The sequence below is a fragment of the Cydia amplana genome, chromosome 20 (assembly GCF_948474715.1).
Source record: "Cydia amplana chromosome 20, ilCydAmpl1.1, whole genome shotgun sequence".
Taxonomy (NCBI): domain Eukaryota; kingdom Metazoa; phylum Arthropoda; class Insecta; order Lepidoptera; family Tortricidae; genus Cydia; species Cydia amplana.
This window is the reverse complement of record NC_086088.1, coordinates 1,612,613-1,638,920: the sequence shown is the minus strand read 5'-3', so window position 1 is coordinate 1,638,920 and position 26,308 is coordinate 1,612,613. Positions and strand designations below refer to the sequence as shown.

Genomic DNA, 26,308 nt, shown 5'->3' with positions numbered 1-26,308 from the left:
GATAATAATTATACTTCGGTTAAAATTATACAACGAAGGCGGATACTTATACTTATATAGGAAGCCACTTGAACTGTACTTAAACGGCAGTGAGGTACGTGGTCACCTTGGTGGACGTATATAGTTTGTCAAAGGACTGTCTCATTTCAAACATAGACAGAGAGAATCATACGATCTTTGTCTTACACTAGTACTAGCACCCAAAACCCAAAAGAAAAGGATGAGTATAGTTTTTGAAGTCAAAACTTCTTCAGCGGCGCTGTGCACTTTTTGAGGTGGGGAAAAAATGTTAAACTCGCGACAGATCACGTGACCGTAAGACGGACACGTGACCTGATCGAAAAACTGTTACAATGTCATTGAGTTTATCTTTATTGATTTAAATGCCAACTAGTGAGTTTCCCTCTAACTGGTATTAGTATAACTCGAGTACTAACAGTGACGTGCTCAGGGGTTTCAAGTAATGCGACGAAATAACGCTAGATGGCGTTACCCTCAATTATACATAGTGCTGCAGACATTTTTCACTAGTCATTGTGTTTTCACTTCTGCCGGCACTCCCCGGAGTGCAACCCGTTGTTTTTTTTGTTCTTGTTTACTGACAAATTTGGTTTGATCAACTATAGTTGGATTGTTATATGATATCCATCCAATCGTCCCAAAACCCTATATCCATTTAGAACTGAATTTATAACGTATCTATCAGTATTGTAAGCACATTGATGGCGCAAAATCCATTCGAGATTCACTGCAAATAGCTTTTACGTGGGTTTCATGCAAAACGGCTTGGTTAAAGGTAACTTTAGCCATTTTGATTATTTTTGCAAGGCAATTTGGACCTTAAATGTTTGGTGATAAAGCTTTTTATGGGATGTGCTTAATTTGTTTGTTTTTGTTTCAGATTGCCGACATATTTGGAAAATAAGGTAATGAATAAAATAAGGGGTTCTCGGGTTGAATCGTTTTAACGCATTCACTGCCATGGGGCGTGGCCTAGGAACACAGTTGTATGACGGTGGACGCACATGTGCGTCGGGGGCAGTGAATGTGTTAACTTATGAAGCACACACGTTGGCGGTTACCTTTTGCGCATTTTAAACCTTCTGTTTAGACTAATAAGGTTACACTTTCAACGTACGTATTTTCTATGTTTTAACGCTAGTGTGTACACGCCCTTAAGGGTATGATTTTCCTAATCAACGGGTTAAAATATTTTAAAAATATTTTACAACCTTAAAACTAACCAACTTTGTATAACCTAGTCTAAAAACTAACTGAAATATTTTCGTTCATCTGCGAAGTTCTATATGGTAAATAATGCTTATTTATAAACGAAAAAAAACGACGGGTTGCACTCCGGGTGTGCCTGCAGAAGTGAAAACTCAATGACTACTGCAAAATGTCTGCAGCTCTATGTTTAACCCGTGGAGCGCCCTAACAAGACACGTGTGCTAGTAACTAGTATAGGAGTTCCATACTACGGTAATTTTGGGACGCTCCAGGGGTTAATTGAGATTAACGCCGTCTAGCGTTATTTTGTCGTCGTCTTACGGTCACGTGTCACCTATTACGAGTTTAACATTTTTTGCCCACCTAAAAAAGTGCACAGCGCCGCTAAAGAAGTTTTCACTTCAAAAATAACCCTGGTTTTCGATGTCAGAACGCCTAGATATTTCATTCGATAGCGTGCATGACGTGCATTTGTGTTTGCGTTATGTCTACTTTTGTATGGGATTTGGACCAGCGAGCTAAGAGAGACGTTAAGGAAACTCAAAATCCCATACAAAATGACACTTAACGCAAACGCGTACATCACGTCACGCTATCGAATGAACACTAGGGGTAAGTACAGTTGCCAGTGATACGCGTTTGATATGTTTCAGTCATGTAGGCCGATTTTCATCAAAAATGTATTGCGAGCCACGTCTTTAATATGTATTAGGTACTTACCTATATTCAGTTGCTAGGTAAACCTAGCTACAAAGTTTACAGAAGACAAAACCAACAGTTAATAAAGCGTATCAAATGGAATCGCGTGGCTGAGAACACTGCATTGCGTCACGTCATGACACCTTTACAACGACACAAAAGCAAAATGGCTTATAAGAGCAAAAGCAAGCTATCATTCTGCCAGGGATCGGATACCGGTATTTTTTGTATGGGAACGGAAACGGTATTTTTTCGTTCTTTGCTAATTACTTCATTTCTAATTGGGCAATCTAATAATACGAAGTCGTAACGTAACCCAAAAAACACAACTGAGTCCTACATTTCGAGTATAAAATAATTCGAAAAATATAATAAATAAATAAATAAATATTATGGGACAATCTTACACAAATCGACCTAGTCCCACGGTAAGCTCATAAGGTTTGTGTTGTGGGTACTATTAGACGACGATATATATAATATATAGATACATATAAGTACTTAAATACATAGAAAACATCCATAACTAAGGAACGAAGGAAGGAAGTTTTTGCAAAAAACCGGTTCCGATCCCTGCATTCTGCTGCTAACCCAGTGCTAACTTAAGCGGTTAAACCTTTAACTCAGTGTCAAATTGTACTGGTAACCATGGTTACTCCAGGCTTAACCGGTTAATCCATTAACCCAGTGTCAAATTGTTGACCGGGAATATCGGGAGCTCGAAAACAATACAAAAGGTAATCACGGTTCATATCCTGGTCGATATTAGTCAAATTTATTTAAAAATATTTTTTTACTATCAGCCAACTAAGGCCCAATAGAAGGTGTATTGGGCCTTAGTTGGGGAAAATCTAATAAACATACAAAAATAAAAATCTAGTATAGGTAGGTACCTAATCTGCCTAGTACCTATATATGTATGCATAGGTACCTACTAACGATACTCACGACACGACCATTTAATAACTGGTTACAAGAGGTATTTTTCCCATTCCGTAACTCGCTATCAAAAGATAGGAAATGGAATAAAAGGATACTGATGTACACAGGTACCTAGTATCCTATCCTAAAGCCGCGTTCTACGCACAGAACATATTGAAGAGGTTAGAATGGCTGTCGCGCGCAGTTAGTATCGGAACCGGTGTCGCCGCTCGTTCCTCTCCACATTTACTAATACTCGCAACGGCGCAACGGTGTGCGTGGTGAATGGATACGCCTCCTTTAGACAGATTTGATGTCTGGCTTCTTAATCTGAAGGTTATTGTGGCGCAAAAGGCATGCGAGCGTTTGCTCAAAACCGGCGGCGACACGTACCCTGCTCGCATCGCCATTCTAACTTGTTCTGTGGTTCTACGCATAACAGATCACCTGGATAAATCCATTCAGTGCGTATGTGACACACAGATCTGGATCAAAAAAGAACTAACCATTAAACATTTCTAAAGTACTTACGCCACTTTAATACTGAACTCGTTATACAGTACAGCCACAACACAAAAAAGTGGATATACGTAGAATGTGTTGAGGACATACGACTTTCTTGAATTGAACGCAGGGTACAATCCAGTTGATTCAGTTTTGCATGTTCGAGTGAATTTTTTGATTGGAACGCGCGAGTTTGAGTTAGGCTTACACTAGATACTAGATTATTGAATAATCTGAAGGAAATGTTATGCAATAACAGGTACTAAGGCAATAACAACATTGATTTATTACTTAAGTTCAGTTATGTTTTAATTGCCTCACTGAGTACTCATTGAGTTCGGTAAGAAGTCAATGTAAATGGCTACAGGATGGGTTGTAAATACTCGTAATGTAATTAAACTAACACACTAACCCAACCTTCCCCTCCCCTTTTATTTCCAGTTTTGTTATCATTTTCGTATAAATTTTTCGTAAGACGATAATATAATGGATTTTATCTAACTATCAAACATGCTCACAAAATGTCACGAGAATCGGTTGAGAAATCCGATCCGTTGAAAATACGAAAGCATTAACCTCAAGCTGAAACGGTGACCTTCCTAACGCTCGGTCAAAACCGTATTAATTTCTATAAGCTAGAGCGACAAACTGACATTTCCTGTAATATAACAACACAGACAAGACATCCTCTAGACTGAGCATAGTAATGCTACCCCCTCTGCCACTCATACGGTAGATTTACTCCATCTTCGAGTAAATCCCGTGCCGTGATTGGTCCGTGTCTTTGAACGGACCAATCACGGCACGGGATTCACTCACCTCGTCCCCCCGCACCCCCGTATTTTTGGCAGCATCGGTTTCATGAAATAATTGCTCTAAACTCAGTCTAGAGGATACTAATAGTATAACAAACATGTCCTAGTCTATGTATAACAAACATGCCCTTTTGTAGTTTTTCCGCCAGAGTGCAGCGCTAGTGCCGTTCGTAAACCATAGAGTAACTTATACATAACTGTGCCAGAAACTGTTTTTTGACAAGTTTTCACAGACAATAGAATATGACATTGCTACATCAAGGCGGTTTGTTTACAAAGGGCCTACCGGGAAACGCGAAATCGAAACTCGGCTATCTGCCTCTTTATCGCTCGAATATGCAAGAGTGATAGTGAGGTTAGATAACTAAATTTCGGCTCTCTCGTTTGCGGTAGACCCTTAGATTGTGACTGTGGGAGTGGCGCCCCCTACGCAGAGTTTCACGTAATATTCCCTATTAGAAAATATTTTTTTAGCGTACGAGTAAAGGTTGGCAAAATAAATGTGCCGAGAAAGGGGAGGTATAGGTTAAATGGGCCGGAAAGGCAAGGATGTACCTACTATGTAAAGGGCAGCGTGTGGTTTCCTTTATATCCTTTCTTAAACCACAATTATTATTCGGGTATTTCATTTAACTTTTGACATGTGTTGATTTTGATTTTAAAAAAATTGAATTGACTTGGTTTTTTAAAAGTCAGTTTCAATTATTGAGCTAAAAAGTAGGTAATTACTAATTACGTACCTACTTACTACAAAAGCAGATGTATGGTTTTTTAATAACAAAACTGCCATTGTGACTCAAGTACCTATATTAAATACTTATATTAAAATCATTACATTGAGCAATTTCGATACTAAAAACGCGAGTGACCCGTTTTAATATACTTAGGTATTCAATAGGAATTTGAGAGGAGAGAATATTAGCAATTTTTGCTCTCATTTCTGGCCGATGTTTTTCATTAATGCAAATTATTCCACCGAAGCCATAGTAATAGACTGACATTGTAAAATGTATTCAACAAGCGAATAAAATGTTAGCGACAAAAGGCAACAACTCAGTTAACTAAAAATGTATGAAAATCCATTGCTGGCGCGCCTTGAATTCGCGTAATAGGGTGTTTCGCAGCCTTTTATTACGAACGTAATGACAATATTTCCATAAATGTTTGAAAAATAGATAAATATACCTACAGGTTTCAAATATAACAAACTCAAACTAGCTCTGTCTTACCAAACAGTAAAGTTATATACCACAAAATAAATAAAACTTAACCAACGAGAAACTACAAATAACAAAGTTAGTGTTTCTAAAAGCTGTTGGGCGAAGAATTTTTTAGATCCCCAATGTCCTACTTCTCGATTCCTAACTTTTGCAAAAACAGCGCTCCCACACATTGATTCTTTTTACTCTAATTTATTCAGATTTTATACCGCTGCCTTCCCCTATAGCAAAGACAAGGATTTTATAAAGACTGTCAATCGCAGAAGTCTATTTTTGTAAGCTTATTTAACTTGCAATGTCGATAGTCGATAACTATCTATAGTCCGACAGTAAATTGAAGAAAATTATTGAGGGCGCCACTTCGTATAGTTAGTTAGTCAAACCAATTTGTCAGTCAGTAAGAACCAGGAAAACTATACTCATCCCTTTCTTTTGGGTGCTAGTACTAGTGTAAGACAAAGATAGTATGATTCTCTCTCTCTATATTTGAAATGAGACATTCCTTTGACAAATTTTTGACGTAAAATGCTTAGACATGGCAACAATTTAGTATGATTTTTTTTAATTTCTACTATTTTATGTCGCACTATATGTATTCCCGAAAACGCTATAATATGACAAGCGCACGTACAGTCAAAGAATTTAATTTCTGACCCATTTCGTACTTTGTCATAGTGAAAATCAATATGAAAATCGCTAGAGACCTCATACTATTGTCACTGTGACAAAGTACAAACTGGGCAGGAAATTAATTAATTTGATGTACCTATTAATGAAGAGACTGTCTTTATTTTAAATCATCCCCGCCTAATACCTACCGAGTGTAAAAGTTTCAAAAAGCGCGCTCCAAAGTTGCATTCCTTTTATAAAATAAAGGTAAAAAATTTACTAAAAATCTCACTGGAAAGAGTAATATTTGTGATAAATTAATTGGTGCCTTCAAAGTCTTTTGCAGAGTTTCCGACGATGTTACAAATTTTAATACTGGGAATATTTAAAGTCGGTATCGAAATATGGCTGAGTTAACATTTTTACAGAACTGAATTTGTCATGAAAGTGCTTTTTATTTGTTTATTCAGCTGTAAGGTATATAGATGGTTTGATATTTACATTTATTTTATATTTTTATTTTTACCTTGTTGGAGTGCAATTTGAAACTAAATATTGAATTCGTATTTTTCTACGAATAAGAATAAAGAACATTTATTTCGGGCGATGGTACGAGGAACGCATATTTACACGATTTTATTTATTTACGGTAGGTACTCGTACACGGAATTACCTTGAATATTTAGCGATGCTCCGCTATAATAAGCGCATAGAATTAGATGAACAAGAACAACTGTCAATCTTCAAAAGTGTGACCAAAAATGAAATGCAAGTGTGTGCGTAAATTGTCTATGTGAGATCAAAAATAGTGATGTCAAGTTACAACATATTAATAATCTGTCGATGTTTGATTGCTTTATCGACTACTTTTTCAAATGTGTTATAGGTGAACCAGGATCTATTGAGGGTGCGCCATGTTGCGGAATTTCACTGGAACTAATTTTTTCATACTACACTGAATTGTCACCCTATACATGAGAATAACAGCGCCCTCTTGACAATTATCATATATTACTGGTCAGGCTATATTTTAAACGTAAAAAATCTACGACATTAAGACGTATAAATAACACTTGCACTGCGTGTGCTATCAAAATCCTTGCAGATTTATCTTAATGTAACTCTTACTGTGTTGGAAAGTGAAGTTTAAATTTATTGCTAAACATGAGCACCTTCAAAAAGGTATAACATTCGTTATTATTTCAAGTCGGTTATAAAAGCTAATATCTTAATAATGTCTTGTGAAGAAATAATTACATAGCTATTGATATACCGACAAGTTATCGATACCGTCATATTCAAATATTATAGGTTTCTTCTAAGGTAAGTATATTGACGAGCAGAGTCGGGTGAGGAGTTAGTGGAAGTTAAACACCTTATGTGTGATAGTATAAGAACATTCTGAACGTTTATTCTCTAAATGCCTATTGTTTTATACACGTTAGGTTGCGCTGACACAAGCAATATGCGTTTATGTCGCAGTAAACCAAAGCGTTACTGCTAAACACTAAAATTGGACATTCACCACATTACACCTCCCCCGAAAGTTCCTCTCACCGCCGGGGTGGCAGAAGAAAAAATTTAAACGCATGTTACTTGTTTACAATTTTTTCTGAAGTTAATAAAAAAAATTATTAATAAATTATATAGGTATAATGGAAACAATCTTTTCTTAGCTTGATTTTATGTGTCGTATTAATGTCGTAGTCCTTGTAAAAAAATATCGTTATCTTTTAATAAGAAAATATTATCTTCACTTAAAATCTCTCAAACGTTAAATATATTAATTTACTTCCTTTTCTCATAAAATATGAATCTCCTTCTTTTAAAACATTTACCTACTCTTCATCTTTAAAACATTTACTATTCAACTTTAAAACATTTAAAAACATTTGGTATTCAACTTTAAAATATTCACTCTCGCTGTTTATAGTCACGGTATCTCCCATAATTCTGATAATAAAATAAACTAATGCCGTATTAAATGTTAAGCCTTTCACGGACACCTATAAGGTCGACTATGATCAAGGGCATAACTGGGTTGCGCCTCTGTGCGCACCTTCACCTATCAATGCTATCCATAGCAATTCTTCAATAAACACCTAGGGCATGGTCACCCTTTATCAACTATAAAATGGCATATCAGGCCAGGCTGTACGGCTCTGCCTGTACCTAGAGACACAAATACATTAAGACAATAAGTCTCCTACAACTTTCACGGAGGATACTGTATATCACACTATGATCAAGTACGAAGGACTAGTGCTCTAGCTATAAGGTCACATTTTATAAATAAATGTGCCTAAACTCCTTAAAACTTTCAAACTTGTACCGTACTGTAAGATTTCTATAAAATAAACATTATTATTTAACTTCCAAAATTAAAAAAAAACGATGTAATAAATCAAACTTTCGCTGTATATCAGGTGATCAGTCCGACACGTAGCTAAAGTATCAATCGTTACTAAGAAACAATTAAATAATGTTATTGAATTGAGTTGTTAATTATTTAATCGTTATGCGATGTATCAAATTTCATTCATCGCTTATTAAAATATTCTAACTCGCGGCAAAGTCTCGCGGCCTAGTTAAGTTTTCTGTCGACGTGCGCACAACGTGTGGCACGCGCTGCAAATTGCAACATACATGATTGAGGACACTATTCGACACTTTTAAATTTTATATTATATTATGCCTTCTTATGAAAATTATTTATGCTCGAAACGAAATTGAGTTTAGCGACAACCTTGAATAATTATGAACGATTTAAATATGACTGCTACTGAATTGGAAAAAAATGCTGGCTTTTAGAGAAAATTAATTAAAATCATAAATTACATGTAGGATTTACATCCTATTGCTGCGTGGCTGGCCGTCCTCGGCTTCGTCTTCGTTCGGTCCGGTGCGAGTTCGCGACCGGCATTCTTGCTGCTGCTGGCGTGGCCTGGCGAGCTGGCACCTCCATGTGGCGCTCGCTTGACGCTTCGTATGGCTGGCTCTGTTTACGACGATGTTAACCCTGGACTCCTCTTGAAATGGGCCGGGATAACCCTGGACACCTCTTGATTTGCGAGCCGGGATAACCCTGGACAACGCTCTTCTTTCTTCCTTCTTCGTCTCTTCTTAATTTCTTTTCTTAACGCGGTTTCCGCTTTTTGATGTTAGTTGGTTCTTCTCCGGTTGTTTCTTGATTCTTGATAAGCTGGTTGGTTCTGACTGCGTGGATTGGTGTTGAAAAAGTGGTTCTTCTTTTTTTTTTCTTGCTTGATTTTTCCTTCTTTCTTGAGTGTTAGTTCCTTGTTGGTTCACTGGTCTGGATCGCCATCAAATATTATAGGTTTCTTCTAAGGTAAGTATATTGACGAGCAGAGTCGGGTGAGGAGTTAGTGGAAGTTAAACACCTTATGTGTGATAGTATAAGAACATTCTGAACGTTTATTCTCTAAATGCCTATTGTTTTATACACGTTAGGTTGCGCTGACACAAGCAATATGCGTTTATGTCGCAGTAAACCAAAGCGTTACTGCTAAACACTAAAATTGGACATTCACCACATTACAATATGAACATTTTGTCAAGCCCTAGCGTAAAGTAACAGATTATGTTTTTACACAAAATATTTTAAATTATAGCCTAATATGATAAAATATTAGCACACAAAGGAAGAAAAACTTATAATGAACTGTATAAACCGGCTTCTTACACTTTTTACGCTGCTAATTTGACAAAATATCGTTATGAAAATTTCGCTCGGAATATCATAAATCCTCTGAAATGAGTATTTGCTTGGATTATTTGGCCCTGTGACACTGCAACCCAGCACACTACAAGACACCATCTTCACTGAATTACTTTATTTAATACTTTTCGTCCTAATCCGTGTATATTTTTCAGTTTGAAAATTACCGTGATACACTCTTGGCCGTCAGCGGCCGTCGTCAAACTCAAAAGTGGTTACGTTTTCTCATTGGTAGTCCGACTCTTTCGCACTCATGGGATGTTCATATACGTGATGGCTTCCCTTTCGCACACTTAAGCTGTCTGTCAAGCGCGAGCGGATTCTAGGTCTGTGAATAAGCGCCATCGACAATAAGGTCCCTTTTCGTAGATAATGCCCCAATTTTCAACTTAGTTTCGTAATGTGCTAATTATCGCGCTATAGTGGGCACTATGTGCTGTAAAATAAGCCGCGGCCATTCATACATTGCGATTGAACTAATATAACTGCATTGATATTCAGCTACGTTTTGGAAACTCAAAATACCATACAAAATGACACTTAACGCAAACGCGAACGCTCGTCACGCTAGGTATCGAATGAACATTACACTAAAGGTTCAGAACCAATACGTTTTCAGCATCATTTTGATACGCCGAATGCATATTCGAGAATGCATCCTGACCGTGCATATTTTAATTACGTTAAACATCGGATTAACGTTAATTAAGTGTTTTAAAAGATACCGCAGCTCGTTGTTTTGTCATGATACCATTAAAATATGGCTTTTGGTTTCACTGCAGTAATAATTTAATTAATATGGTGCACAACGATCCGTGCAAAATTATATAACATGCTCATAAAGTTTCAATAGTTCGTGTCAGATATTTTGACGCGATATATTGTTGATAAGTTTGCACGCCAGAGCCCGTACCATGAGTCACTGACAGTGTCAAAACTGACATATACGCTATCGAGAACGTAATTTACTTTCTATACATTTCGTTCACACTAATATGCGAGTACGAGCGAGATGTATAGAAAGTAAATTAGGTTCTCGATGGCGTTTATATCAGTGCCAAACTGATGGTAGCCGTACAGGTGTCACATCAAGTATGGCGATGCCGTTAGAGTAGACGAACTCTTAACTAATTCATATACTTAAGTATGTATAATATTGTCTTACCGCGATAGTTATTCATGAAATAAAACTATGGAAATGGATTAAATGCGTTTAACTAATTTCAACTAAGTACATCCCGACATTTCGAACCCTTTACAGCGTTCGTGGTCAACTGACTATGTAGGTACAAAACAGAGACTACAAATATTTATTTATTCATACATACATACATTAGATAACAGACAGACCGAGTTACTTTAGTATTTAAAATATTAATAGGGTGACGAAGTCTCTGGCAGAAAGCAATTATAGACTAAATAAAGATATTTTAAAAATATATTTAGGTATACATAGGTAAAGCGTAATTTAGCCTTGATTCAACTAAAAACTATTTAATGGATAGTTAAGTGATATTGAATATTAATAAGCAGTAAAAAGCATTCATGCAAAAAGTAAAAAATACTGTCGTAGAACGCGTGAGATTCCACATATGTGTGTCAATCGATATGCCGTATTTAGCTCAAGAAATGGAGCGTATAATTATGTGTTTCTGCCTGGGTGACTTTTATAATAAGTTCTGTTTGATAAAACACAAGAATTTATTTCACCACACCAGCTCAGGCGGTCTAGCATGAGTTGTGTTCTCGCGCGCGACTTCATACATCAGGCGGCCTAGCACGGTCGCGTTTTTATCGCTTGTCACCATGATGCCTGTCACGTTCTAACCAGTATGTAAGTGCGAAAGGGACGCGCATAGTGATATGCGATAAAAATGGAACCGTGCTGCGCCCGCAGCAAGCGGGACTTCAAGTTTGGACTCGCGCGCGAGAAAGCAACTTATGCTAAGTAGACCGCCTGTACGGCTACCATCAGTTTGGCACTGACATAAACGCCATCGAGAACGTAATTTACTTTCTATACATCTCGCTCGTATTCGCATATTAGTGCGAACGAGATGAAAGTAAATTACGTTCTCGATAGCGTATATGTCAGTTTTGACACTGTCAGTGACTCATGGTACCGGCTCTAAAAGGCTCTCTTCATTCTTTACAAATTGTGGAGAAAATCGCATTTTAACTATCGTAACATCAACTTTTTAGCTACCTCAACTTTAGTAAGGTAATAAGAGCATAAATTCTCAAATGGCATACCCTGTTAGTATTTACATCAACGTGAATTTCATAATAGTAGATTGTTAACCAAGGGATGAAAGCCACTCATTTCTGCCGAGGTAGTATCCAATAGTCCGAGGCTGAAATGATGCCTTTCACCCGAGTTAAACACTTTACTTTTCATTTCGAATACGAAAAAAGTAAAATGAATGTGTTTTTTTTTAAACATGACTACCTAGAATTTTTTATCTTAAGGGTAGTTTCAGTTAACAATTTAGGACAAAGTATCGTTATTTATGGAATGGGGGGTTAATATATCAGAATGGAATTTGTATAACAAATCCAATTAAACCCAAATTTCAATAGCTTATCGTAACAGAAATTAACATACCTAATCGTACTTGGAACATCAAATGTTCTAGTGCAGAAACGTATCACTTTCCGCACACCTTTTAGAACAACAATGACCCTCTTTCAGAGCAAGAGAAATGAAAACGAAATTTCATATTAAAACCCATTATTTTTACATAAACAATAAATTTAATAATGCTCAGCTCAGAGGTGAAATTACAGACGTAATCTGAAATGCTATAAGGTAACAACATCCTATTTAGATACACTATTTAGTTACAACTTTACACACACACACAATAAAGTCGATTTTTCAATGAGATGTTTCGGAGAAAGGAGGTTGTTAAAATTATACAGAGTGGTCCGAAAACGTTGTTCTCCCTAAGGGGACGGTTCCCTGTCAACACGGATTATAAATTGTTTAGGCGGGGGTTTAGTTGTTATTTATTATGCCTTTTGGGTATTCGAATGGCATAATTGAAGTTTCCTCGAGAATTTTGACTGTCCAGAAGGCAGAAACTTTATAATGTCGAGTTATGTACCGTGACTAAAATCACAAAATTGAGATGAAAATGTATCCCAAATTGTATTGATCATAAAATGATTACTATGCGTTTATCAAATATATTTTAACTTTACCTATTTTCAATTATGGTCATTTATGTTTTTAGGGTTCCGTACCCAAAGGGTAAAAACGGGACCCTATTACTAAGACTCCGCTGTCCGTCCGTCCGTCCGTCCGTCTGTCACCAGGCTGTATCTCACGAACCGTGATAGCTAGACAGTTGAAATTTTCACAGATGATGTATTTCTGTTGCCGCTATAACAACAAATACTAAAAACAGAATAAAATAAAGATTTAAGTGGGGCTCCAATACAACAAACGTGAGTTTTGACCGAAGTTAAGCAACGTCGGGCGGGATCAGTACTTGGATGGGTGACCGTTTTTTTGCTTGTTTTGCTCTATTTTTTGTTGATGGTGCGGAACCCTCCGTGCGCGAGTCCGCACTTGGCCGGTTTTTTAACATTATTTCGTACTATTAACGATCGTCTTTAACTAATTAACTCGTATAGCTGGTCAAACAAATCATGTCAGTAAAAAAAGGCGCGAAATTTAAATTTTCTATGGGACAATATGCATTCGCGCCTACATTTTTCAAATTTGCCGTGTTTTTCTACTGACAAGATCTGCTTGGCCAAGTTTAGATAATGTTTTTTTAAATTGTGAAATACGATTTACATTAAAAAGTATTACATTAAAGAGTTCTTTCTATGCAACTTTGGAATAAAAATATCATAGCGACAATACATTTAATTTAAATCTCTAGCGACTTTCATATTCATTATCACTGTGACCAGTTATGAAGTGAAAATTTTACCTTACTCTACAAATTAAACTACATAGTAGCAAACAGTAGGTAGATAAACTAGGTATCTAGATTCGACTCCAGACCAAGGTTTTATTTCCTGTCCATAAACAGTGGTTACATTTTTATTTTTCCGCAAGTTAACGGATCGGAAAGACACCTGCAATATAAACAACAGAAGTCAGGAACAACATTCTTTCCGGCCGCACTAGTGATGTGCCTTGCTTGTACAATTAATAAAATATGAGTCTACAAACTACTTGGTATAATAAAAATTTCAGCTCTCTAGCATTATCCTAGCCGAAACTACGAGGGTTCGAAAATACGACGAAACGTGCCGAGAAAAGATATGCACTGCCTTTTGCCCTTTGTCTCGTCTTGGCGGGGGCACGGCCGTGCCCCCAGATTGAAATATCTTACACAAATCAACTTACAGCCATATTCGAACTTTAAGATACGTCAAATACTATATATTGAAACGATATGGATTGAATATGTCAGTGTCAAACAAGTGTCAATAGTTAGTGACGTTTCTTCAAACAAACACGTCACTTTTGACACTTGTTTGACACTGGCATATCTTGGTGATGTCTAATACAAGGCCCCAACGTTCTCGGTTCTCAGTACAAAATTTATCTGTCAAGCCGTAGCCATTTTGGTGGTGGGCAAGCTGTGTATGTGTGCGTTAAAATGTGTATGTGTGAGTTTATTGCACGTTTCTAGGGATGTAGATTTGTCGATTTTAATCATGTTATATATCGATACTCTCTACACAGCGGAACGTAATAGCGATTAATTGAAGCTTCGATATCTTCACTAAAAATAAACAACCGGAAATGCTAATGGATAATGAATACTTTATAAATTTTATAATATAATAATAAACTCTATTATTGCGAAAAACATATTTTATTTGGTTTTAATGTAACATTTATACATATATGTGGCGTTCCATGCCTCCTTTAGACAATAATTCAAATAATTATAACGGGGTCATAATTAAGAGCAACTTATAAGTAAAGAACTTCTAAATTAATGTTATAATAGTTATCTGTTCATTTTAGATAGTTTAGATCCTTTCAAGTAAAATTTAAATTGTAAAAAGGCCGTATAGTTTATCGATATGACTTTATCGTCGTGGCCACATGCCTCTGGTTCCTCATTGTAAATCGTACATAAAATGTGTCTGTGTGTGTGAGGCTACGGTGACAGGTGGCTTACGCTCCATCTTTAAAAATAATACATCTATGGTCTAATAGATATCTAGTTCAAAATCGGAATCGGGCCCCTGGTCCCGTTAAGCTTGTGTTGTGAGGAAGGATCTATATATATAAAATTGAAAAACCAGAACGGGATAAAAAACGAGGGAAAAAGCGAGATAGCGCCTTACAAATTTCTAAAAAAGTTTTTGACACGTTTCTCGAATACGACGCACGTATGATAAGAAAAAACTGTTCCAATCTATTATCTAAATATGAGAATAGAACTAGAGCATAAAAACTGTCGCTTTCGATGCGTATTTAATTTACAATAAGCAAAAGAAATTTTCATAACAATCTTCATTTTACGACAATCGGCCATTTTCGGCAACTCTCGGTTGATTTCGTTTCGGTGGTGCTACAGACTAGACGAAATTATTCGTAAGTTAAAGTAACCTAAATTATGTTTGTCATGTTGGTATACAGTTATTTCGGAGTTTTTTTACACGACTGCCCAAAAAAAGGAGTGTATTGTTTTCAGCGTTCATGTTTGTGGGTATGTAAGTTTCTTTGTTCCACCCTAGCAGCTAAATGCCTGAACCGATTTAGATGTATGATGTATCATTAGAATCCTTACGTCATCCCGAGTGACATAGGCTATATGACGTCATTATAAAAACAATATGGCGGACTAAATACGCCATATTGCGCAACATTTAGAAAAAAAATATCTTGCAAACCCATCGAGTAGGGCATCAAAATGAAGCGCTTTGAAAGACGATCAATAATATATATACAATATGAGGGTTTAAGTCTAATTTCGAGAAAGTAAGAATTCACAAAATATGTTAAGAAAAGCTAATCTTATAAAACCAAATTTTATCCTATTGTTGGGATATTCAAAGGAAGTGGCTTGACCGCTGATCATAAAAAAATTAAATTATACATAGGTAGGTATTCTATTAATCATATTTTACTTGTTTTGAAACCAAGCCAATATGTTCTAAATTGCGCTAAAGGAATAGAAAAGTGTAAAAGTCCTTTGTAGAGAGTCTGAGATTGTAGAGTCCGTCTTCAGATATAACTCTGCACCCACTTTGACGGAACAAGGTGTGAAAGTGTCAGACCGAAGGCCGAGCTCTACGTAGGGATGACGGCCCGGAGCGTACGGCAGATGGGCTCTTCCTGCAACTTCCCCGAGCGTATTCAAATTGCAAAGGTCGAAAGCCGAGCTCCGCGTAGGGTTGAAGGCCCGGAGCATAAGACAGGCTCGGTGCGCGCTTCCAAATTTCCCAAGAATATGAATTACGAAGGCCGAGCTCCGCGTAGGGGGCAAAAACTGGGAGCTTGAGATAGATGGGCTCTTCCTGCAACTTACCCGAGTATTTTAATTACGAAGGCCGAACTCCGCATATGGCCGACGGTCCGAAGCGTAAGGCAGGTGCGTGCTTTCTGTAACTTTCCCAAGTATCTTAATTGCGAAGGTCGAAGGCCGAGCTTCGCGTAGGGCCGAAGGCCCGGAGCGTAAGAAAGGTGCACGGTTTTTGCAGCTTCCCCAATAACTGAATTGCGAAGGCCGAAGGCCGAGCTTCGCGTAGGGCCGAAGGCCCGGAGCGTAAGAAAGGTGCACGGTTTTTGCAGCTTTCCCAAGTATCTTAATTGCGAAGGCCGAAGGCCGAGTTTCGCGTAGGGCCGAAGACCCGGAGCGTAAGAAAGGTACATGCTTTATGTAACTTCCCCAAGTTTCCCAATCGCGAAGGCCGAAGGCCGAGCTTCGCGTAGGGCCGAAGGCCCGGAGCGTAAGAAAGGTGCATGCTTTCTGCAGCTTCCCCAAGTATCTTAATTGCGAAGGCCGAAGGCCGAGCTTAGCGTAGGGCCGAAGGCCCTGAGCGTAAGAAAGGTGCACGCTCTCTGTAGCTTCCCCAAGTGTCCCAATCGCGAAGGCCGAAGGCCGAGCTTCGCGTAGGGCCAAAGGCCCGGAGCGTAAGAAAGGTGCATGGTTTTTGCAGCTTCCACAAGCTCCTTAATTGCGAAGGCCGAAGGCCGAGCTTCGCGTAGGGTCAAAGTCCCGGAGCGTAAGAAAGGTGCACGGTTTTTGCAGCTTTCCCAAGTATCTTAATTGCGAAGGCCGAAGGCCGAGCTTCGTGTAGGGCCGAAGACCCGGAGCGTAAGAAAGGTGCACGCTTTATGTAACTTCCCCAAGTTTCTCAATCGCGAAGGCCGAAGGCCGCACTTCGCGTAGGGCCGAAGGCCCGGAGCGTAAGAAAGGTGCACGCATTCTGCAGCTTCCCCAAGTATCTTAATTGCGAAGGCCGAAAGCCAACTAATAGGAAATAATTATGTACTATTATGTAGTTACAGAGATATTAAGCCATAGCACTTTTCAATACGTCTGGTTTTTGGGTCCGACCTATTTAGGTTTTTAAGCACGTTTTATGCTAACATAGTATCAAAGATCAACATGATGAAAGCTCCTTGAAGCAACTAAATTTACTTAAATCATAAAAAATGTGGTTGGTTTGTATGGTCACTAAAATGTATAAAATAAAATAAATTAATTAAAAATTAAAAAACACGACTGCAGTTTAAAATCGAACTGAAAAGCTAAAAATAATTTTTAGTTATGTTAGGTACTCAACTTAATGAATGTAAAATAGAATATGTATAAGTGTGCAGTCCGGGTCATAAACAGCAAACGGAAAAGTTTAGGCTCATTTAGGATCGTGACTGTACCTGTATATTTTATTTCGATTGCAGTCGGGGACCTGTGAATGGGAAAATTTCAATATATCAAGGTCCCCGACTGCAATAGAAATAAAATATGCAGGTACAGTCACGATCCTAAATGAGCCTAAACTTTCCCGTTTGCTGTTTATGACCCGGACTGCACACTTATACATATTCTATTTTACATTCATTAAGTTGAGTACCTAACATAACTAAAAATTATTTTTAGCTTTTCAGTTCGATTTTAAACTGCAGTCGTGTTTTTTAATTTTTAATTAATTTATTTACACGAAGTAAAATAAAAGGTGCTGTCAACCTCAACCTCAGTCTATGCATATATTATACTACTCTTTGGTCTATGCCCATACGAGTGACTTATGCCATATATGACTTATCAATCAAAATAATATTATCATATTATTAATAATTTGTATTTTGTTGTTTTAAATTTCTTTTTGAGTTATATTATTCAGATTGACTTTTACAGCTTCGGCAAACATTGTCATTCGTCCGGGGAACGGGCCGCCGAGATGGGCCAAGAATACAAAGTTGATAGCAAGTTATAATGTAGGTACTTAGATAAAGTGCATGTTCAGATATTTTTGAGCGACCTGATGAAAATAAGCAAATGTACAGTCAGCAGTCAGCCAAATATCGTAATATAACTTTGTCGCCATAGAAATAAGGATGTGTTCCGATATAGTGGCGAAATATTGAGACAATAGCGGCTATGCTTCAGTGGCTCGGATACGAGAGAATGGAAGAGGATCGTGCCGTGAGGAGAGCCTACTTGGGACAACGAAATGGGAGACGCTCGATCGGACGTACTAGGTACCGCTGGAACGATGTAGTTGCTCAAGATCTGCTCAACCTCGGCCATGGCGACTGGCGAGAGTGACCTAGAAACATGGCGTGATCTGGCGTCACCGTCGCCGTAGTAAGTAATGTTAAAATCCAGAAAAGGAAATGGGGACTACCCACGTTTGTATGAAAAGGCGATTTATGGGCGGTGGTCGTCCATATTTCGTCCGTCCTTAAAGCGGAAACTAATCTAATGAACATTTTTGCAACTAGGCTTATAAAAATAATTAATTTTTTTATGTTGAAACAAGTTTTAAATAAATACCTACGTAGATGAAAAAAAACAATCTTGAGTGCCTTTTATCAAATCACATAATTTGCGAATTAAGTTATCCAAATAACGGCTATACAAATAAGAAATACCTATCACAGTTATAAACCCTGGCAGGGTTGAATACATAATAATGTCGGTATAACTAAACATAAGACAAACTCTTTATTTCATTTACGCGAGCGGAGCTGCGGGCCCGTCTAGTATATAATAGTTTTTATCTCCGAAATAATCCCGTAATAGGAATAATTTCATAAACAAACTACGTACTATAAGATCTTTCGTAATCAATTAAGAATGTTTATTAAAACGGGATGGAAGTTTGTATGTAACCAAATTAGTAATTCCACGCAAACGGGCAAAAGCTAGTTGAACAATAAGCCGATGGTCAGCCTAGAACGTTTACAAAGGCAACCATCTCAGAGTCTCAGTTTGTAGAACGATTAAGAGTGAAACTAAAATCAATATTTCCTCAATAAAAACCTCGAAACGGCCTCCTAGCCTTGTTAAACTTAAAATACGTGAGTGACCCGTTTTTAATATATTTAATATGTCTGTGTCTCACAGTAGTTTCTTGTTAAAATTCTTAAAATTTTCCAAAAATGGTTCTTACTATCTTAACCTGGCGATATTGTCAGTCCATAAATTGGAAAACACACAACACTTCACTATCCTAACGTATTGTGCTCAAAAACGATCCTGCATTGCCGCACTGGACATTGCGACACATTTTAAATTATAGCCCGTGTCCTGTCGCAGAGAACAAGAGGAGCAGAAACTGGTCTTTATTTAACTTTATTGTATTTAGTCAGGGAGTTTACAACTTATTATATAACACAACCATTATAGGTCAAGAGCACCCTTAACCAGCGAAACTTTTGTCCGAGTATACCTAATGCTATTCGTACAGATATTCGAGATATGAGCAAAAATCCATTTTTTTGCTGGCAAAGGTACCTCCAACCTTCAGTACATCCCCTACCTTCGAGGACTTTTAGTATGTCTATCTGGACACCACACGGTATACCTGTACCAATTTTCAAAACTACACGAATTATTTCCGCAGATTTTTCTAATTTTCTTAGGTTACAAGTGGAAATCCGTGGTCAAATTAATTGTTATTATCATAAAAAAAATGTCAACACGTGCTTATCAATTACTGTCATAATTCGAGTTGTAAAATTGTGTCAAATTAAGGCCTATATTTAAATTATATAATTTAGAGATTACACATTACATAGGTATACATGCATCACAAAAGTTTGCTGTCTTTTAAACGTTCGTCTATGTCAGCGGTCGGTAACCCGCGGCCCGTGAACCTGTCACTTGCGGCCCGCGAGCCTCCCTGGCTATTTTGTTTGTATGTAATATTGACAAACGACAATGTCTGATAAAGTCATAAATATTAACAAAGTGCGGCCCGCGTCAACTTCGTTAACTACTATGTGGCCCTTGGCTGCTAAAAGGTTGGCGACCGCTGGCTATGTCATAGTAGCACTTGGTTTTCAATAAAGTTTTTTTCGTGTTGCGGAATCTATTTATCGGTAACAATGATTTTTCCAAAAAGTGCGCAATAGGCGTGATTATATGTATGTATAATGCTTCTTGACATCTCCGTACAATAACGTATTTTTATTTTGTCTTACGTCAAAGTTCTCTGAAGCATATTTTCTGTGCCACCGCTATCGTGAGGTGTTGCAATTTATATCAGACCTGATACTTTTGTACTAAACCTAAAAAGTCCTATGTTCCCGATAAAGTTCACGCCACTCTCAGAAGTAAGCTTCTAGTTATAAGGAATATAATCGCTTGTGATTAGAAGTGTGTTTGTGTCATTGGTTCTAAGAGATTTTACAGAGGAAACATTTTTAAAAAGTAACATTGCAATGGATCTTATTATTTGAGTTGGCGTTTTCACAATGGTAAAGTAAATGGGGTCTGCCATTGTCCGGCGTTGTTGACTTTTAGATTTAACTGTAGGTAAGGTAGAGACGTACACCGTATACATATACCTACCTAGTTATTTTTTGCTGATCAATGTTGTTTTAAGTGCAATAATGGTAGCTTTTTAAGCAGTAGATATAGTAGATATCCATAGAAGTGCGCAACTAATGACGAATTAGTCTCGAAATACGGTAACCATTCTGTATCACCATCCGGCAATCCATCGTAACTAGTGTTATCACATATTAAGTCACATTTATAGACGGGTCTATCGCGAAATAGACCCGTCTATACCTAAGTAAGTGTAAGTTAATATGACATGTGTTCAAAATGCGAAAGTTTTAAATATTATAGTGTTATCACTTTACTAAACGCAACTACCAAACAACGTCCTCAAGGAGCCATTTTTAGTGTTCTGTACAAAACTTTGTTTACGGGACACTCTGGTCTTGCAAATCAGTTAAATGCATTTTTTATAAAGGACAATGAACTGAAGTCACTAAGAAAAGAATGCAATAAAAGTATTTCTTCATCGTAAAACTTTTTGCAAGAAAACCATTAGAAAACGAATTTCCAAAGCTACCATTCCATTGCTAACATTCCTAACAGCTGAGCATTTAACAATGAAATACATCTGGTTCACCTTATATCTTTCAGAGCGTATCACTAGAGCTTTTTCCGTGATATAATGGGTCGTTATAATCTCAATCATGGATCCTGGCAGCATCATCGATTTTGACATTTGCGGCGTTTATGCAGTCGGCAGTAATATCACGCTGCATTACTGCTGTTGGCTGTAGGTACTCATTTGGTAGCCGACTGCATTTCTGCAGAAAACGTCAAAGTCAAAAACGTCGTGTTATACAGGGTGCTTCCTGTAACAGGAGCAATAAATTAAACTGTAGGGTGTACTCCTCAAACTGACCAACATTTGTTCAGCAACTTTTGAAACTCATGTTTTGATTTTTATTACACTTTAAAGTTTATTCTAAGACGCAATGTATTGCAAATTTTGTTATGTTTAAAGCGTGACAAGCAACGTCAAATCAAACACACTGATGTCAGCGTACATTGAAGGCAATATTTATTTTGTATGAAAACAAGGAAGTCTAAAGAATTCATAATTTTTAAAAGTTGCTGAACAAATGTTGGTCTGTTTGAGGAGTACAGCCTTTAGTTTAATTTATTGCTCCTGTTACAGGAAGCACCCCGTATGTTACATTTGAGGGGTACTTCAATCAGCAGCATTGCAGTGTGACAATACTGCCGACTACATTACTGCAGTGAATGTCAAAATTTATATTGCTGCGTAAAGTTTTGACATTTGCGGTAGCAATGCAGAAGGCATTAATGTCGCGCTGCGATACTGATGTAGTCTGAACTCTGAATCCATAAGGTTTTTTTTAAATAAAACCATTAGCAGACGAATAGGTATCCAAAGCTGAGCATTTAACAATGAAATACATCTGGCTCACCATATATCTTCCTGAGCGTATCACTGGAACTTTTTCCGTGTTATGGGTCGTTATAATCTCGATGACGGATCGCTGCAGGTCAACAGAGGTCACGGCGGATTTATGTACAGTCGGCGGCAGAAACTGGCTTCATAAAAGCTGAGTACCTAAGATTATAAATATATTTATTGACCGAGCGAAGCGAAAATTTCCGTTTCAGCTCAGACAAAAATGCTTTCGTATGCCCGGATGTTCTCGTCAACAGGGGCCTTACCATTACATCATGGTAAGGCCCCAGGTCGCATATTTCTTAGCCGATTCTCTCAAAATTTTGTAAGAAATTTTGTAAGAAGAAAATTTTGCTCGTAAAGTTTTTCGTTTGTTTATTGTAAATGGCGGAGCCATGGGGGTTTCTGAGGTCACACAGTACAACCAGTAAAGTAATGAAGGATTTATTCCTCATTTTCAATATTTTTCACATTAATACTTTTTCTGCTACTCAAGAATTATCTGGAAGAGATTATTTTTGCGACACAAGACGTCCATAGAACTCAAATTCCACCGGCTTGCCTAATGAAACAATTGAACACTATCCTATTCCTATCTTTACATACACGCTTACTTACAATTTTTCGCATAAGAATGTAACCATGGATGTTTTCTTGAGATTTTTTCCTTTCTTTACCGAAAAGGGTCTGTATAAATGATATTTAGTACATAAATCCCAAAAAACTCATTTGTACATGCCAAAGTTTGAACCTCCGACCTAGTTTAGAAGCCGTACCACATAAAACAAATAGGTACATTTACATATCTATGAATACTTAAACAGTGGTATTTATAAAAGTTATTCATTCCAAAATTACCTGCCTAAATAGGGTTTCCCATTAAAAAGTCGTTTAAAAATGGAAACCGGCCATCATCAGCAATCATGCCACTGAAATGGCTGTGGCTTTAGTAAAGCCTTCTCTAGGCGGATAATGTTCGTACAGTGGATGGCAAATAAACATATCTATCCTATGTCAATGCGGCCAATTCCGTCATAGGGCAAAGTCCTCGTAAATCAGCGTTTGCTTTTAGTTTCAGCAATCGCTGCTTCGTCGAGGAAATTACCAATATGTACTTACTGTTTTAGAAAAACCTGGTATAGTTAATATAGCTTGACATGCAATGCTGCAATGCCACTAAGATGTCAAAGGTATTTTTACAAGTTAAACATGTAGTTTGTTAACATTTCAGTGGCCACCAGTGTGCCAATACTGTGAAATGTAAACCACAAAACAGTTTTTCGCAACTTTCGTCCGTTTATGTCTCTCGTGCCAAAACTACCAAATAGCTTTTTGATAACTTTCGGCTTCGGCAATTAGGGAAAGGTATCACGGAGGAATAGTTTTGCTAACTTTGTAGACCATAAAGTAATTAAGTAACCTAATTAATTACTTACGCATGTATGTTAGTTACGTAACCGGCTGTTTTATTCTCGATTTTTCGTTTCGTTCGATTTGGGAAAAAAATCAGGTTTGACAAGTTCAATCTGGACGAGATAAATACGAAATCACAACATGAGACGTGTAAGTATGTGATTTCGTAACTTAATCGATTTTTTTGTTTTACATACTACAGGATTGCTAGGGAACTCTACTAGGTACTCGATTGTCTATCTGTTAATTGACATATTTTTGGCAAGCAAAAACAATATTTTGATTTAAAATTAAACCCATTTCATTTACATTTAAAAAATATAAAAAAATATAAATATTTGTCAACTCATTATTTATGTAGGCTATAAACCGAAAATATTAACATCAGGTGGAATTCGATTCTAATTTAACAATTTGTTATGGTTTAAACGGGTTTTGATGCGACCTTGAGTATCGTGTTGGTGATTGGCGCACATCTTACCCGCGACCACTTCATGTCACATGCACCAATCAGCATGAGCGATCTTCAAGCTCGTATCAAAACGAGATTAAAATCTTAACAAATGTTAAATCTAAACCGGGCTCAGCTTTTTGCGAGGTCCCGTCCCGGGTTCGAATCCCGGTAAGGGCATTATTTGTGTTACGAACATTTGCTTTTTAATTATGGGTGTTTTGTGTGTATTTAATTGTGTTATTATACTCTATTAATGCACACACCACAAGTCTTAAGGGCTCAATTAGGCTGCCAGTCCACTGAAGCCAAGCGGAGCGGAGAGAATCAACCACGAGCATTCCTCTCTGCTTGATTAGGTACAACCAATGCTATTGGTTGCTCTGCTTGATTACAAGCAATGCTACTCGTATTTATTGTAATGAAGCGTCTCAGTTCTCTTCTTAGCTCGGCTTGATTATAAGGATGATTCTCGCATGTCTCCTCTGCCAGCCTATTATGGATAGCTTTATCCATATTTATCCACGTGATAAAATAACTGTCACTGTTTAACACCGTGGGAAAGAAAGTGACGGACACCGTTTTATCACGCTGTCACGTAGACAAGAACGACCATCATATCCGTACAGATCTCTGCCTCAGTGGAAAGGCAAAGTCAAAATCAAAATATACTTTATTCATGTAGGCATAGCAACAAGCACTTATGAATAGTAATTAGGAGTTACATTTATATATTAAGTTAATTATCACAGCAATTTATTGATGTTAGGGGGCTGCCTAAAACCCCTTACCACATACAAAGCCATATATGGCGGATATGATATTGAACCCTATTGACAGCTATTAAAGTTCAAATTCAAGGGTTAAGGTTTTAATTAGACTTATCTTATCTTATTGTTTTCGGGGGCCCTTGCGGATACACTTCGACCCATAGGGATCTTTTGTGCAATTACCCCCTAGAGAAGATCCGTCAACTACTCAAGAGCTTTTCCCACCATATCCATGTGTCGGATGATGGAGCTCATGGGTAGCGTTTTAAAGTCCCTTGGTTCCAAATATCCTATATACTGTCTCTTCCTCTTCGCCACACATACGACAATCGGTGTTGTCAAATTAGGCTAGTAAAAATGTATCAAAACTAACGTAACTTTACTATTGTAATAATCGCCGCTCCAAAACATTAACCTCAAAAGCCTGAAGGTCACCCAATCGATGGACACTGGCAGAGGTCCAAATTAAAAAAGTTCGGCCGCTTTATCTGGGGCAGGTATTCGGGGGTTTATTTTAGGGGTGTCCATTTTTGCCGGGTTATTAGGGTAAGGGTCTATAATAAAACGGTTAGGGACGTGAAAAATTGCCTAGGTATTTTAAACTTAGTGTTTGCACCTGTGATCATTTTTTGCATGGTTAAGCGCACAAAGATATATGAAAAAGCTCTTACATAATATCTTATAAATATAATGTATTAAGTATCAAAGTTGGTAAATGTATGTATGTGTGTATGAACTCTTAATTGTACGAAACACAAACACGGTATGATACAGGATAGGCAGAAATCCTTTTAAAGGATTTCTTCCAGCAAACCTGCCTACGCCTCCGTGACTATTTATGTATGTATGTATGTTGTGGGAAGCAGTGCAGGACCCGCATCGGTTTGTTCAGTCACAAGAAAAGATGCGACTCTCGGAATACACAGCAGCTGTAATAAACATCTGAAAAGGATGTAAAGGCCAATGATGATGATGTACATAGAGACGTCACAAAGGTTACATCACCTTCAGAGGTCACAGCCAAACTTATCGCGAATAATGTTTATACGCCCAATAACTTGTGTTCTCTATACCTAAAAGATAAAAGCTTCGCAGAAAATATTTTACGACGCAAACAAAAAAGAAAATCTAACTTTAACACTTATCCTAGGGAAAGTCAGGGAGTTTTCGATGAGATAAATTGAGAGAGTTCATATAGCTTTCGTTTCTCACATGAGTGACATCACTACACCTTATCATAGAGAAAAAAATACATAGATTGCTCACTCCATACGTCAGTTTTAGTACCAAAAAGACTATTAGCATCTAGCATCGACGACGGAACGGAACTATCACTACTGCTACTTGACAATAGATGTAGTACCGACCGGAAAGCTACATCTATTGTCAAGTAGCAGTACTGATGTTCCGCTACTCGATGCTAGATGTAGACACTGAAATTAATAGTCTACTGATGTATGGAGTGAGCACTCTTGTCTTACTATATTTCTCTATGACCTTATAAAACAAAGTCCCCCGCCGCGTCTGTCTGTTTGTGTGTT

At 37.5% G+C, this 26,308-nt stretch overlaps 1 protein-coding gene across 3 annotated transcripts in view; it reads left to right on the top strand.

Annotated features, from left to right (window-relative positions):
* Positions 1-26,308, top strand: part of LOC134657483 (octopamine receptor beta-2R-like) — a 240,349-nt gene that overhangs the window by 159,146 nt on the left and 54,895 nt on the right. For 2 of the 3 annotated variants that reach the window (XM_063513055.1, XM_063513053.1), the window contains exon 3: positions 902-926. The exons of the other annotated variant lie outside the window; for it this stretch is intronic. The gene's annotated coding sequence lies outside the window, so the exon portion shown is untranslated. The remainder of the gene's footprint in view (positions 1-901; positions 927-26,308) is intronic. 3 annotated transcript variants of the gene reach the window in all.